Source organism: Rutidosis leptorrhynchoides, chromosome 5 (assembly GCF_046630445.1).
Source record: "Rutidosis leptorrhynchoides isolate AG116_Rl617_1_P2 chromosome 5, CSIRO_AGI_Rlap_v1, whole genome shotgun sequence".
Taxonomy (NCBI): Eukaryota; Viridiplantae; Streptophyta; class Magnoliopsida; order Asterales; family Asteraceae; genus Rutidosis; species Rutidosis leptorrhynchoides.
In genome coordinates, this window is record NC_092337.1 from 140,201,403 (window position 1) to 140,217,164 (window position 15,762).

The window sequence follows — 15,762 nt, forward strand, 5'->3', positions numbered from 1 at the left end:
CAATCCGCTCAAAAACGTGTTTTAGTCATAACGGGTGATCCGTGGCTCGGATTTCGATGACCCGAACATGAAAGTTCATCCCATCATCAATCCTAACACACTAGTACACCCTAAGGACTCTAAAAATGACCACAAAGTCGGACCATAACTGAACCAATTCGTTTTCATGATTTAATCTTAACAAAACACCAATTTAAGCATATCTTAAGCTCCGGGAATCGAAACGACATGAATCCGGAGTCTAAAATTAATGTCTTGATGAGAGGAACTCATCTAAACACTTTAATTTCACTTTTATATCAGTTACATAATCAGAAATGAACGAATATGCTGCTGTCCCAAATTAATCAAACCGAAAACATATGTAATCGAGCATTTCTACGCATACAATCAACATTACAATAACATATAAGCATCATACTATCCATATAACATCAAAATACAGAAAATATAAGAAAAATTGAAAAGCTAGGGTTAGGGTTTATACCCTAATCAAGAATTGATTAATATAGACGCGTAGAGAAGAACGAGAGCAATCCGTTGATGCTAAAAGCCCCAAATTCCAAGCTTGATTTGATGTTGAAATGATGATGATGGTGGATGTGTGGGTGACGGCCAAAAAGGAGAAAGAGAGGAGATGGGAGAAAAATTATAAAGGCTAGGTTATGTGATAACATGTAAATGAAAGTGAAATCTCAAAAATGAAAAACAAGGAGGCTATACCCCCTCCCATTTTCGGCCAAAAACTGAATGGGGTGGGCCCCATAGTGGCCCAATTTGATAAATGATAAAATCCTAATGGCCCGAACGCCCGAACGAAACCCGAAACGCGAAAACACGACTACGCGATTGAAAATTCGGAGAGATAACAAATACGCGACGAAAAATTTATATAAACACTATATATAATCATATGACATTAAAATATCATATTTAAAATAATTAGGACTTAAAAATCCCAAAAGCTCGACCGTTGGTTTGAAAACCGAAAAGATTCGCTGGATAGAAATCCGCGACACATAGAAACGTGTAACTTAAAATATGAATACAAATATTCACATAACTCATAATAAATAAATATATATATTATTACAAAAATAATAATATAGGTCATAGAAATGACGTGGCATGAATAATAGTTGACGGTCGTTAAATAATTAACGGCAAAAGATAACGAAAAAAGTAGGGTTGTTATACTATATTACATATATTACACCACACGAATACAACTATCTTATTCCGACTCGCTTGTTTCTTCTTCTTCTTCGGTTTTGGTTCGTTTTTCCAAGTTTCTAGGGATATATGATGTTCCCCTAATACGAGCCGTCTTTTTCCACATTGGTTTAGAAAAACCTGGTGGTTTAGAGGTTCCCGGGTCATTGTTACAACTTAAGGACTTCGGGGGTTGACGATACATATAAAGTTCATCGGGGTTAGAATTAGATTTCTCTATTTTTATGCCCTTTCCCTTATTATTTTCTTTTGCCTTTTTAAATTCAGTTGGGGTAATTTCTATAACATCATCGGAATTCTCGTCGGAATCCGATTCATCGGAGAATTGGTAATCCTCCCAATATTTTGCTTCCTTGGCGGAAACACCATTGACCATAATTAACCTTGGTCGGTTGGTTGAGGATTTTCTTTTACTTAACCGTTTTATTATTTCCCCCACCGGTTCTATTTCTTCATCCGGTTCCGATTCTTCTTCCGGTTCCGATTTTTCTTCCGGTTCCGACTCTTCTTCCGGTTCCGACTCTTCTTCCGGTTCCTCTTCGGGAACTTGTGAATCAGTCCACGAATCATTTCAATTTACATTTGACTCTTCATTATTATTAGGTGAGTCAATGGGACTTGTTCTAGAGGTAGACATCTATCACATAATATCAAACGCGTTAAGAGATTAATATATCACATAATATTCACATGTTAAAAATATATAGTTTCCAACAAAATTTGTTAAGCAATCATTTTTCAAGTAAACACGGTCGAAGTCCAGACTCACTAATGCATCCTAATAAACTCGATAAGACACACTAATGCAAAATTCTGGTTCTCTAAGACCAACGCTCGGATACCAACTGAAATGTCCCGTTTTTATTGATTAAAAACGTTCCATATTAATTGATTTCGTTGCGAGGTTTTGACCTCTATATGAGACATTTTTCAAAGACTGCATTCATTTTTAAAACAAACCATAACATTTATTTCATAAATAAAGGTTTAAAAAGCTTTACGTAGATTATCAAATAATGATAATCTAAAATATCCTGTTTACACACGACCATTACATAATGGTTTACAATACAAATATGTTACATCGAAATCAGTTTCTTGAATGCAGTTTTTACACAATATCATACAAACATGGACTCCAAATCTTGTCCTTATTTTAGTATGCAACAGCGGAAGCTCTTAGTATTCACCTGAGAATAAACATGCTTTAAACGTCAACAAAAATCTTGGTGAGTTATAGGTTTAACCTATATATATCAAATCGTAACAATAGACCACAAGATTTCATATTTCAATACACATCCCATACATAGAGATAAAAATCATTCATATGGTGAACACCTGGTAACCGACATTAACAAGATGCATATATAAGAATATCCCCATCATTCCGGGACACCCTTCGGATATGATATAAATTTCGAAGTACTAAAGCATCCGGTACTTTGGATGGGGTTTGTTAGGCTCAATAGATCTATCTTTAGGATTCGCGTCAATTAGGGTGTCTGTTCCCTAATTCTTAGATTACCAGACTTAATAAAAAGGGGCATATTCGATTTCGATAATTCAACCATAGAATGTAGTTTCACGTACTTGTGTCTATTTTGTAAATCATTTATAAAACCTGCATGTATTCTTATCCCAAAAATATTAGATTTTAAAAGTGGGACTATAACTCACTTTCACAGATTTTTACTTCGTCGGGAAGTAAGACTTGGCCACTGGTTGATTCACGAACCTATAACAATATATACATATATATCAAAGTATGTTCAAAATACATTTACAACACTTTTAATATATTATGATGTTTTAAGTTTATTAAGTCAGCTGTCCTCGTTAGTAACCTACAACTAGTTGTCCACAGTTAGATGTACAGAAATAAATCGATAAATATTATCTTGAATCAATCCACGACCCAGTGTATACGTATCTCAGTATTGATCACAACTCAAACTATATATATTTTGGAATCAACCTCAACCCTGTATAGCTAACTCCAACATTCACATATAGAATGTCTATGGTTGTTCCGAAATATATATAGATGTGTCGACATGATAGGTTGAAACATTGTATACGTGTCTATGGTATCTCAAGATTACATAATATACAATACAAGTTGATTAAGTTATGTTTGGAATAGATTTGTTACAAATTTTCACGTAGCTAAAATGAGAAAAATTATCCAATCTTGTTTTACCCATAACTTCTTCATTTTAAATCCGTTTTGAGTGAATCAAATTGCTATGGTTTCATATTGAACTCTATTTTTTGAATCTAAACAGAAAAAGTATAGGTTTATAGTCGGAAAAATAAGTTACAAGTCATTTTTGTAAAGGTAGTCATTTCAGTCGAAAGAACGACGTCTAGATGACCATTTTAGAAAACATACTTCCACTTTGAGTTTAACCATAATTTTTGGATATAGTTTCATGTTCATAATAAAAATCATTTTACCAGAATAACAACTTTTAAATCAAAGTTTATCATAGTTTTTAATTAACTAACCCAAAACAGCCCGCGGTGTTACTACGACGGCGTAAATCCGGTTTTACGGTGTTTTTCGTGTTTCCAGGTTTTAAATCATTAAGTTAGCATATCATATAGATATAGAACATGTGTTTAGTTGATTTTAAAAGTCAAGTTAGAAGGATTAACTTTTGTTTGCGAACAAGTTTAGAATTAACTAAACTATGTTCTAGTGATTACAAGTTTAAACCTTCGAATAAGATAGCTTTATATGTATGAATCGAATGATGTTATGAACATCATTACTACCTTAAGTTCCTTGGATAAACCTACTGGAAAAGAGAAAAATGGATCTAGCTTCAACGGATCCTTGGATGGCTCGAAGTTCTTGAAGCAGAATCATGACACGAAAACAAGTTCAAGTAAGATCATCACTTGAAATAAGATTGTTATAGTTATAGAAATTGAACCAAAGTTTGAATATGATTATTACCTTGTATTAGAATGATAACCTACTGTAAGAAACAAAGATTTCTTGATGTTGGATGATCACCTTACAAGATTGGAAGTGAGCTAGCAAACTTGAAAGTATTCTTGATTTTATGTAACTAGAACTTGTAGAATTTATGAAGAACACTTAGAACTTGAAGATAGAACTTGAGAGAGATCAATTAGATGAATAAAATTGAAGAATGAAAGTGTTTGTAGGTGTTTTTGGTCGTTGGTGTATGGATTAGATATAAAAGATATGTAATTTTGTTTTCATGTAAATAAGTCATGAATGATTACTCATATTTTTGTAATTTTATGAGATATTTCATGCTAGTTTCCAAATGATGGTTCCCACATGTGTTAGGTGACTCACATGGGCTGCTAAGAGCTGATCATTGGAGTGTATATACTAATAGTACATACATCTAAAAGCTGTGTATTGTACGAGTACGAATACGGGTGCATACGAGTAGAATTGTTGATGAAACTGAACGAGGATGTAATTGTAAGCATTTGTGTTAAGTAGAAGTATTTTGATAAGTGTATTGAAGTCTTTCAAAAGTGTATAAATACATATTAAAACACTACATGTATATACATTTTAACTGAGTTGTTAAGTCATCGTTAGTCGTTACATGTAAGTGTTGTTTTGAAACCTTTAGGTTAACGATCTTGTTAAATGTTGTTAACCCAATGTTTATAATATCAAATGAGATTTTAAATTATTATATTATCATGATATTATCATGTATGATTATCTCTTAATATGATATATATACATTAAATGTCTTTACAACGATAATCGTTACATATATGTCTCGTTTAAAAATCATTAAGTTAGTAGTCTTGTTTTTACATATGTAGTTCATTGTTAATATACTTAATGATATGTTTACTTATCATAGTATCATGTTAACTATATATATATCCATATATATGTCATCATATAGTTTTTACAAGTTTTAACGTTCTTGAATCACCGGTCAACTTGGGTGGTCAATTGTCTATATGAAACATATTTCAATTAATCAAGTCTTAACAAGTTTGATTGCTTAACATGTTGGAAACATTTAATCATGTAAATATCAATCTCAATTAATATATATATAAACATGGAAAAGTTCGGGTCACTACAATGTATCAAATTGATATGAACACAGCAGTCTCAACAACTGATACTTGTTTCTATTTTAAGGCAGCAGACAACCTCAAGTGGTTATGGCACAAGATACTCTCACATCTCAACTTCAAAGATATTCACAAATTGTCTAGTAAAAGTTTGGTGTCTGGGCTACCCACTATGTCTTATGTGAAGGACAAATTGTGTCTTGGTTGTAAAAAGGGAAAGCATCACCATGCTTCATTCAAATCAAAGCAGATTTCATCTGTTGAAAAGTCATTTCACTTACTTCACATGGATCTTTTTGGTCCTGTTAATATAGCCAGTTGTAGTGGGAAGAAATATACACTGGTTATTGTTGATGAATACTCTAGTGTAACAACCCAAACCAAACCACGAACAACCCGCGTAAAAATAACAAATAATTTTTTTTTTGCTGGAACAGCATATGGCGCGGCGCGCCAAACTGGTCTGTCCCAAAAGTCATGAAACGCAAAAAAGATCGGCCACTTCCCGACATAATTAGACAAAACGCTTTTAACAACATATTCAAACACGTAAAACTAACATAATTCAAACATAAAATAAGTTTTACAAAGCGGGGCCCACTTTGGCCGTTTTACGAGTTTAATACATAACGTGAGTTTCGACCACCAAAAAGTTTAAGTACCAAACGTCATGATGAACATGGTGTTTGGGATTAAACTACCCAAGTCATGGTCAAACTCCAAAAGCTAACACATCCAAAAGGCGTCCCCTAACAAGCGGGATCTCTAATCCAACCGTATGCCCTTACCCTTATCCACACCGGAACCTATAAAATGGTAAACAACGAGAGGGTAAGCTAACGCTTAGTGAGTAGAATAAATATATACATGCATATAAAACTTACTTACTCGCATCCACGATATCATATAAAGCATACAAATGCATAACGTCTCAATAAACAAGCTAGTATCGTCAGTCCGTACAACTAACAACATCAATAGCATAATATTCATAATAATATTTAAATGCTAACGTGAACAACTATAACCCATGGTTAACCAAAATCTTCGCAAGGGAATGACTTCGCGAAACAAGTCATCTATGTTCTTAACAACCGTTAGCTCCCAAAAACGGCTATGGTATGCTAACCCCCGAGGTGTTCCAAAACCGGCTATTGCATCACCCCCAAGTTTTCCCAAAAACGGCTATGGCATCACTTGATCAACGTGTGAGTAAAACACGGCTATTACTCACAATCATGTACACAAACACGGCTATGTGCACAATAACTCGGATAATAATGTGGGAGTAAAACACGGCTATTACTCACCACTATATGCACAAACACGGCTATGTGCATAAATATAAAACGTGGACAAAACGGCTATGTCTCAAAACTACGGTCACAAAATGGCTATGTGACACCATTAATACGGCACGTAAATCATATACATACATATATAGATTTTCCACTCACCTCAAAGTCTTGATGAGAGATAGACAAGCTCGGAAATCTTTAATGTAACGTACCTATTACATTATACATAATATCAATCACAAACTCAAGTTGGTCAACTAACTCAAACTCCATTCTATAGTCATTTTGACCCATGGTGCAATCTCGACCCATTTGCACCCTTAACCCTAATATTTGGGTCAATCATAACCAAAACCCTAACATTTGCCAAATTAGGTCTTAAAACACTTTTCAACACAAGGTCTATGCATCTTACACATACACTAACCATCTTAGGTACATTATGACCCATTTGACCATTTAAAGGTCAATACACCCATTTCGGATCATCCGCTAACCCACTCAACACCCATTTACATTTATATAAGTGTGCTAGTAATTCAACTAACCAATTTAAGCTCATAAACATAATTTAATACTTTGAAAACCCTAGTTAGTCACCTTTAGGTCTACATGACCCAAATTCGCCCAAAACACCCAATTTACTAACAAAGTGGGTTTTTAAGTTCACCATTAACCCTAACACTAACCCTTTCCTAAAATTAAATTAGGAAATCAAGATTAGAGAATACCCCTATGATCAAAACGTAGCTAGAGGATAGATGAATGACTTTAATGCTTGCACTTAGACCCGATTCAAGCTTCTTCTTCCTTATTTTGAGCTCTCTCACTCTAGAAAAACCATCTCTCTCTAAAATTGAATGGATGAGGTTGATGTAGGTGGAAATGGAGTTAATGAGGCCCCAACAACTGGTTTAGGGCCTTAAAGTCGGACCTCATGTGATTTTACCAAATTACCCCCAAAATATCTAATTTTAAAAGGAAGTGAGCTGTCACAGCATATCGGCGCGGCGCGCCAAATGGCTACTCGGCGCACCAGTTACCCAGTCCAGATTCTGCCTTTTGTTTAAAATATGAAACGAACACTCACTCAACCCATACCGTATTTACACATATGTACGATGAAATAATAGGGTCTTACAACTCTCCCCCACTTATTCGGATTGCGTCCTTGCGATCCAAGCCTCATGACAAGCGGGAAGATAAACCAACACGAATTCTTTGGGCTCCCAAGTGAATTTGGAACCTTTACTCTGACACCATTGAACTTTAAAAGTCCTTACCTCTTTATTTCTCAACATTTTCACCTTCTCATCAAGTATATCAATCGGCTCTTCAACATATTCTAACTTATTGTTTAGCTCAATTTCGTCTAATGGCATCCATGAAGAATCATTCGCAAGACACTTACGGAGATGGGAAACATGAAATGTATTATGAATCCCCGCAAGCTCTTCGGGAAATTCCAAACGATACGCGACTTCACCAACGCGAGCTAAAACCTTAAACGGTCCAATAAACCGAGGAGCTAACTTTCCCCGTTTTCGAAATTGAATAATACCTTTCCACGGCGAAACCTTAAGCATCACCATGTCACCTTCTTGAAATTTGATTGTTCGTCTATGCTTGTCGGCATACGACTTTTGTCTATCTTGAGCCTTTTTCAAATGCTCTCGAATCGTAACAATCTTGCTATTTGTTTCCAAAACCAAATCGGTGCTCCCGATTTCCTTTTGTCCTACTTCACCCCAACAAATTGGTGTTCGACACCTCCGCCCATAAAGCATCTCGTAAGGTGGCATCCCAATACTAGTGTGATAACTATTATTGTACGAGAATTCCACCAAAGGCAAGTGCTCATCCCAACTACCACCGAAATCAATAATACACGCTCATAACATATCCTCCATTGTTTGGTTCGTACGTTCGGTTTGACCGTCCATTTGAGGATGATACGCCGTGCTCAATTTCAATTGCGTTCCCATATCTTCATGAAACTTTTCCCAAAACCGAGATGTAAAACGGGTATCTCGATCCGAAATAATAGATATAGGAACTCCGTGTCGAGAGACGACTTCCTTGATAAACAACTTAGCCAAAGTCTCTGACGATATCGCTTCCTTAATGGGAAGAAACAAAGCGCTTTTCGTCAATCGGTCAACTATCACCCAAATCGAATCAAATTGGGTTCTCGCCGTTTTAGGTAACTTTGCGATGAAATCCATGGTAATGTGCTCCCATTTCCATTTTGGGATTTCTAACGGTTGTAACTTACCATACGGCTTTTGGTGCTCGGCCTTAACTTGCAAACACGTGACGCATTGCTCAACAAACTTCACAACATCACGTTTCATGCCTGGCCACCAATAATCTTTTCTTAAATCTAGATACATTTTCGTCGCGCCCGGATGAATGGAATACTTTGACTTATGTGCTTCATCAAGTAGCACTTGTCGATAATCACCCATCTTAGGCACCCACACTCTTCCTTGAAAAGACAACAAACCACGCGAGCCCTTGGTAATGAACTCCGATTGCCCCATGATTCGTTCCGCATGCTTGTTGTGAACATAAGCCTCTATTTGAATCACACCAAGTTTTTCAAGAAAATCGTTAGTAATAATCATACGTAACAATCCCAATCGTAACGCCGGGTGATGACTCTTTCGACTTAACGCATCCGCGACCACATTCGCCTTGCCCAGAGGATAAAGTATTTCGCAATCATAATCTTTCACCACATCCATCCACCTACGTTGGCGATAATTCAAATCTCGTTGATTGAAGAGGTGTTTCAAACTCTTATGATCCGAATAAATCGTACTCTTGACACCATACAAGTAATGGCGCCAAATTTTCAATGCATGCACAACCGCCGCCAACTCAAGATCATGAGTCGGATATCTCGTTTCGTGTTCCTTTAGTTGTCGAGAGGCATAAGCGATGACTTTATCTCTTTGCATTAGAACACACCCGAGCCCATTTAACGAAGCATCACAATAAACCGTCATGTCTTCCACTCCTTCTGACAACACTAACACCGGAGCTTGACACAATTTCTCTTTTAGCAATTGAAAAGCAATTTCTTGCTCATTCTCCCAAGTAAATCTCGCGTTCTTCCTTATCAATTTCGTCAATGAAGAAGCGATCTTAGAAAAGTCTTGGATAAACCGAAGATAATAACCGGCCAATCCGAGAAAACTTCATACCTCCGTAGGCGTAGTCGGTTGTCTCCAACTCTTCACCGTCTCGATCTTCCCCAGATCTACTTAAATACCGTCTTTGTTCACAATGTGGCCAAGGAATTGAACCTCCCTTAGCCAAAATTCACATTTGGAGAACTTAGCATACAACTTCTCCTTTCGTAAAGTCTTCAACACCTCACGCAAATGACGTTCATGTTCGTTCATACTTTTCGAGTAGACTAATATGTCGTCAATGAACACAATCACCGACTTGTCCAACATAGGTTTGCACACTCGGTTCATAAGGTCCATGAATGCCGTCGGTGCATTCATAAGACCGAAAGGCATAACTACAAACTCAAAATGCCCATAACGCGTTCGAAAAGCCGTTTTCTCGATGTCATCCTCACGGACCCGCATTTGGTGATAGCCGGATCGTAGGTCGATTTTAGAGAAATACGTTGCACCTTGGAGTTGGTCAAACAAATCGTCAATCTGAGGTAATGGATAATGATTCTTGATCGTTACTTTATTTAACTCCCGATAATCGATGCACATCCGCATACTACCTCCTTCTTCTTTACGAATAAAACCGGAGCACCCCATGGCGAAGCACTCGGTCGAATGAAACCCTTCTCAAGTAACTCTTGGGTTTGATTTAACATCTCTTGCATTTCCGTCGACGCTAAATGATAAGGAGTTTTAGCAATGGGAGTAGCTCCCGGGACCAACTCAATGCGAAATTCAACTTGTCTTTCCGCCGGAACACCCGGTAACTCATTCGGAAAAACGTCTTCGAATTCACTAACCACCGGAATTTCACGAATGGGTGGTGGCTCATCACGAGTATCAACAACATGGGCAAGAAAATACATGCCACCACTACCAAGGAGACGATGTGCCCGTGCAAAAGTGCATATCGGCACAAGTCTTCTACGCTTATCACCGTGAATAATTAACTCTCCCCCACTTGGGGCCTTTACACGAATAAATTTTTCATGGCATGCAATATCGGCTCTATTATGATCGAGCCAATCCATACCAACAATGATATCGAAATCGCCCAAAGTCATCGGGATAAGATCAATCTTAAAGTTTTCGGCACCAAAAATGACATCACAATTTTTACACACATCAACCACTAGCACCGTCTTACCGTCCACTATTTCGACTCCTACCAGGCGACTTAACTTAGCTAACGATCTATTAAGTTTAGGCACAAATTTTGGAGATACAAACGACAAATTTGCACCGCTATCAAATAGGATCCTTGCCGGATTAGAGTTAACCATAAAAGTACCTGAAACAACTTCGTTGGATTGCTTGGCCTCCTCATTCGTCATCAAATAGTTGCGACCCCTAGCCGTGCCCGTCGCCTTTTCTAACTTCTTGACATGATCATTATTCAAATCGGGACATTCCGGCCTCTTGTGCCCCTCCTTCCCACAATTAAAACATGTAATCGACTTGGTCAAACAATCACGGGCATAATTCTTCACACTTTCGACGCTTTCGGACCCCTTCTTGTTCTTGTTTTTCTTGTTTGAAAAGTTAGAATGACTAGAACCTTCAAACTTTCATTTGGAAAAAGTGAAATCACTCTTTCTTGGAACCTCCGGCTCAAAACCCCTAGCCAATTCGTATAAATCTTCAAAAGACTTAGCCATACCCCAGCTAATCTTACCCTTCAACTCATCACTTAAAGTACGGTAGAAATCTAGCATCAACTTGTGATCATCGTCAACATACTCCGGACAAAAACGAGTCTTTGCCAAGAAGGTAGACTTGTGAGTAAAAAAGTCCATTGAACCTTGTTGCAAATTGTGCAACTCGTCCTGGATTTTATCGAGATCGAAGAAGTTCGGTATTCCTGGAAAAATTCTTTCTTAAACTCCTCCCATGTCAAGCACATGCATTGCTCTTCACCATATAATTTGATTTTATCATCCCACCACAACTTGCCCTCTTCGCGCAACATGCTAGACCCATACCTCGTCTTCTTCTCGAGAGGACACTCCGCGGTACGGAACGCTCCCTCGATATCGGAAATCTAACAAGTGCTTTTCAATGGATCCCTCACCCCATTAAACATCGAAGGTTGAGTATCCTTGAAATTTTTTTAGTGGAAGTCCCGCCTTCCACCCCCACAATTACCTTCATCCCCTTCGCCTCGAGGATAAATGTTTCTAGCCTCTAAAGCCTCCTCTATTGCGGCTTTCATTCGATCATTGATCATTTTGGTCACTTGTCCATCAACCGACTCTTGGAAGACCTTTCGGACGTCGTCAAGAAAATCCTTCTTTAGCCTTTTAAAGATGGCCTCCACCTTGGCCGTGAGTTCAATGTCCTCACTCGTACTTCCTTCATTGGTGTCGTGTCCGTTTCTCATCTTCATTCTATAAAACGAAGTAAATTAAGCAACAAAAACGAAAGGACTTAACACATATGTATATACGTATACAGCACACTACCCCATCTTGCTCAACAATCATCGTACATCGCTTGTTTGACACGATTTGAACCCGTAACAATGGTAGCTAATCATTGTTATGCGAACACGTCGCATTAACTCGCTAGTACAACGTCCACCTCGCTTGATGATTGCTAAACACAACACAAATCAATTTGCACAATGTTAGTTCACATAAATCAAAGCACTAACAATTTCCGATTAGACCCAAAGTCCTACAAGTCCCGCATGAAGCGTACACACAATAAATTCTAAGTCTAGGCACCTATCTCAAGTCGCCTAAATCCCTTAGACCATGCTCTTATACCACTTGTAACAACCCAAACCAAACCACGAACAACCTGCGTAAAAATAACAAATTTTTTTTTTTTGCTGGAATAGCATATGGCGCGGCGCGCCATATCGCCGCGCGGCGCGCCAAACTGGTCCGTCCCAAAAATCATGAAACGCGAAAAAGATCGGACACTTCCCGACATAATTAGACAAAACGCTTTTAACAACATATTCAAACACGTAAAACTAACACAATTCAAACATAAAATAAGTTTTACAAAGCGGGGCCCTCTTTGGCCGTTTTACGAGTTTAATACATAACGTAAGTTTCGACCACCAAAAAGTTTAAGTACCAAACGTCACGATGAGCATGGTGTTTGGGATTAAACAACCCAATTCATGGTCAAACTCCAAAAGCTAACACATCCAAAAGGCGTCCCCTAACAAGCGGGATCTCTAATCCAACCATATGCCCTTACCCTTATCCACACCGGAACTTATAAAATGGTAAACAACGATAGGGTAAGCTAACGCTTAGTGAGTAGAATAAATATATACATGCATATAAAACTTACCTACTCGCATCCACGATATCATATAACGCATACAAATGCATAACGTCTCAATAAACAAGCTAGTATCTTCAGTCCGTACAACTAACAACATTAATAGCATAATATTCATAATAATAATTAAATGCTAATGTCAACAACTATAAACCATGGTTAACCAAAATCTTCGCAAGGGAATGACTTTGTGAAACAAGTCATCGATGTTCTTAACAACCGTTAGCTCCCAAAAACGGCTATGGTATGCTAACCCCCGAGGTGTTCCAAAAACGGCTATGGCATCACCCCAAGTGTTCCCAAAAACGGCTATGGCATCACTTGATCAACGTGTGAGTAAAACACGGCTATTACTCACAATCATGTACATAAACACGGCTATGTGCACAATAACTCTGATAATAATGTGAGAGTAAAACACGGCTATTACTCGCCACTATATGCACAAACACGGCTATGTGCATAAATATAAAACGTGGACAAAACGGCTATGTCTCACAACTACGGTCACAAAACGGCTATGTGACACCATTAATACGGCACGTAAATCATATACATACATATATAGATTTTCCACTCACCTCAAAGTCTTGATGAGAGATAGACAAGCTCGGAAATCTTCAACGTAACGCACTTATTACATTATACATAATATCAATCACAAACTCAAGTTGGTCAACCAACTCAAACTCCATTCTATAGTCATTTTGACCCATGGTGCAATCTCGACCCATTTGCACCCTTAACCCTATTATTTGGGTCAATCATAACCAAAACCCTAACATTTGCCAAATTAGGTCTTAAAATACTTTTCAACACAAGGTCTATGCATCTTACACATACACTAACCATCTTAGGTCCATTATGACCCATTTGACCACTTAAAGGTCAATACACCCATTTCGGATCATCCGCTAACCCACTCGACACCCATTTACATTTATATAAGTGTGCTAGTAATTCAACTAACCAATTTAAGCTCATAAACTTAATTTAATACTTTGAAAACCCTAGTTAGTCACCTTTGGGTCTACATGACCCAAATTCGCCCAAAACACCCAATTTACTAACAAAGTGGGTTTTTAAGTTCACCATTAACCCTAACACTAACTCTTTCCCAAAATTAAATTAGGAAATCAAGATTATAGCATACCACTATGATCAAAATGTAGCTAGAGGATAGATGAACAACTTTAATGCTTGCACTTAGACCCGATTCAAGCTTCTTCTTCCTTATTTTGCGCTCTCTCACTCTAAAAAAACCCACTCTCTCTAAAATTGAATGGATGAGGTTGATGTAGGTGGAAATGGAGTTAATGAGGCCCCAACAACTGGTTTAGGGCCTTAAAGTTGGACCCCATGTGAGTTTACCAAATTACCCAGAAAATATCTAATTTTAAAAGGAAGTGAGCTGTCACAGCATATCGGCGCAGCGCGCCAAATGGATGCGCGGTGCGTCAGTCGCCCAGTCCAGATTCTGCCTTTTGTTTAAAATATGAAACGAACACCCACTCAACCTATACCGTATTTACACATATGTACGATGAAATAATAGGGTCTTACACTCCAGATATGCTTGGGTATTCTTTTTGAAGCAAAAGAGTGAAGCTGCTGATGAAATTATTAATTTTATCAAAAGAATGGAACTTTTGAATGCGCAACTGGTGAAACAACTAAGAAGTGATCATGGTACAGAATTCAGAAATGCTACATTGGAAGAATTTTGTGCTGACAAAGGTATTTCACAGAACTTTTCTGCTGTGAGAACACCTCAACAGAATGGTGTTGCAGAAAGAAGGAATAGAACTCTCATTGAAGCAGCAAGATCTATGTTGGCTGAGTAATGGCTGAAAAATTCATATTGGGCAGAAGCTGTGGAACTGCCTGTTTTACCCAGAATAGATCTTTAATTGTGAAAAGACATCAGAAAACTGCTTATGAAGTTCTTAAAAGAAGAAGACCCTCAATTTCATTTTCTTCATGTATTTGGCACTCCCTGTTACATTCTAAACAATAGGGATCAGCTGGGCTAGTTTGATGCTAAAGCTGATGAAGGTATATTTCTTGGATATTACAACATGTCAAAGGCATATAGGGTCTACAATAAAAAAGGGGTTGTTTTGAAGAATCCATTAATGATACATTTGATGAAACTGCCACTACTTCATCTTCTGGTCAAGAAGATGAGGAGTTACTGTTTGAAGAGCCTACTTAGCAAGCTCTAGATGATGAGGAAGAACCAGGAGCAAATCCCTCACCAATCCATGTTGCTGGGTTCTCTGATAATGAGATGGAACACTCTGTTCCATCTATTTTCAAACCAAGTGGACCTACTGGCTCTACTGAAGTCCTTCAACTTTAGCATAGGTCTGCTAGTTCTGAAAGATCACAAGTTGGTACTGATTCCACTGACATTGAACAGATGTCTCCTATTGCTGCTCATACTGCTAAACCAACTAATGATCAAGATGCTGTGTGTTCCATAACAAGATCACCTGTTCATAACGCTAGATGGACAAAGGAGCACCAATTGAGCAGGTTATTGGTAATCTGGCTAGTGGTGTTAAAACAAGAAGACATGCAACCAACAACTTTTGTATGTATGTGAATTTTGTGTCTACCATTGAACCAACATGTCCTGAAGA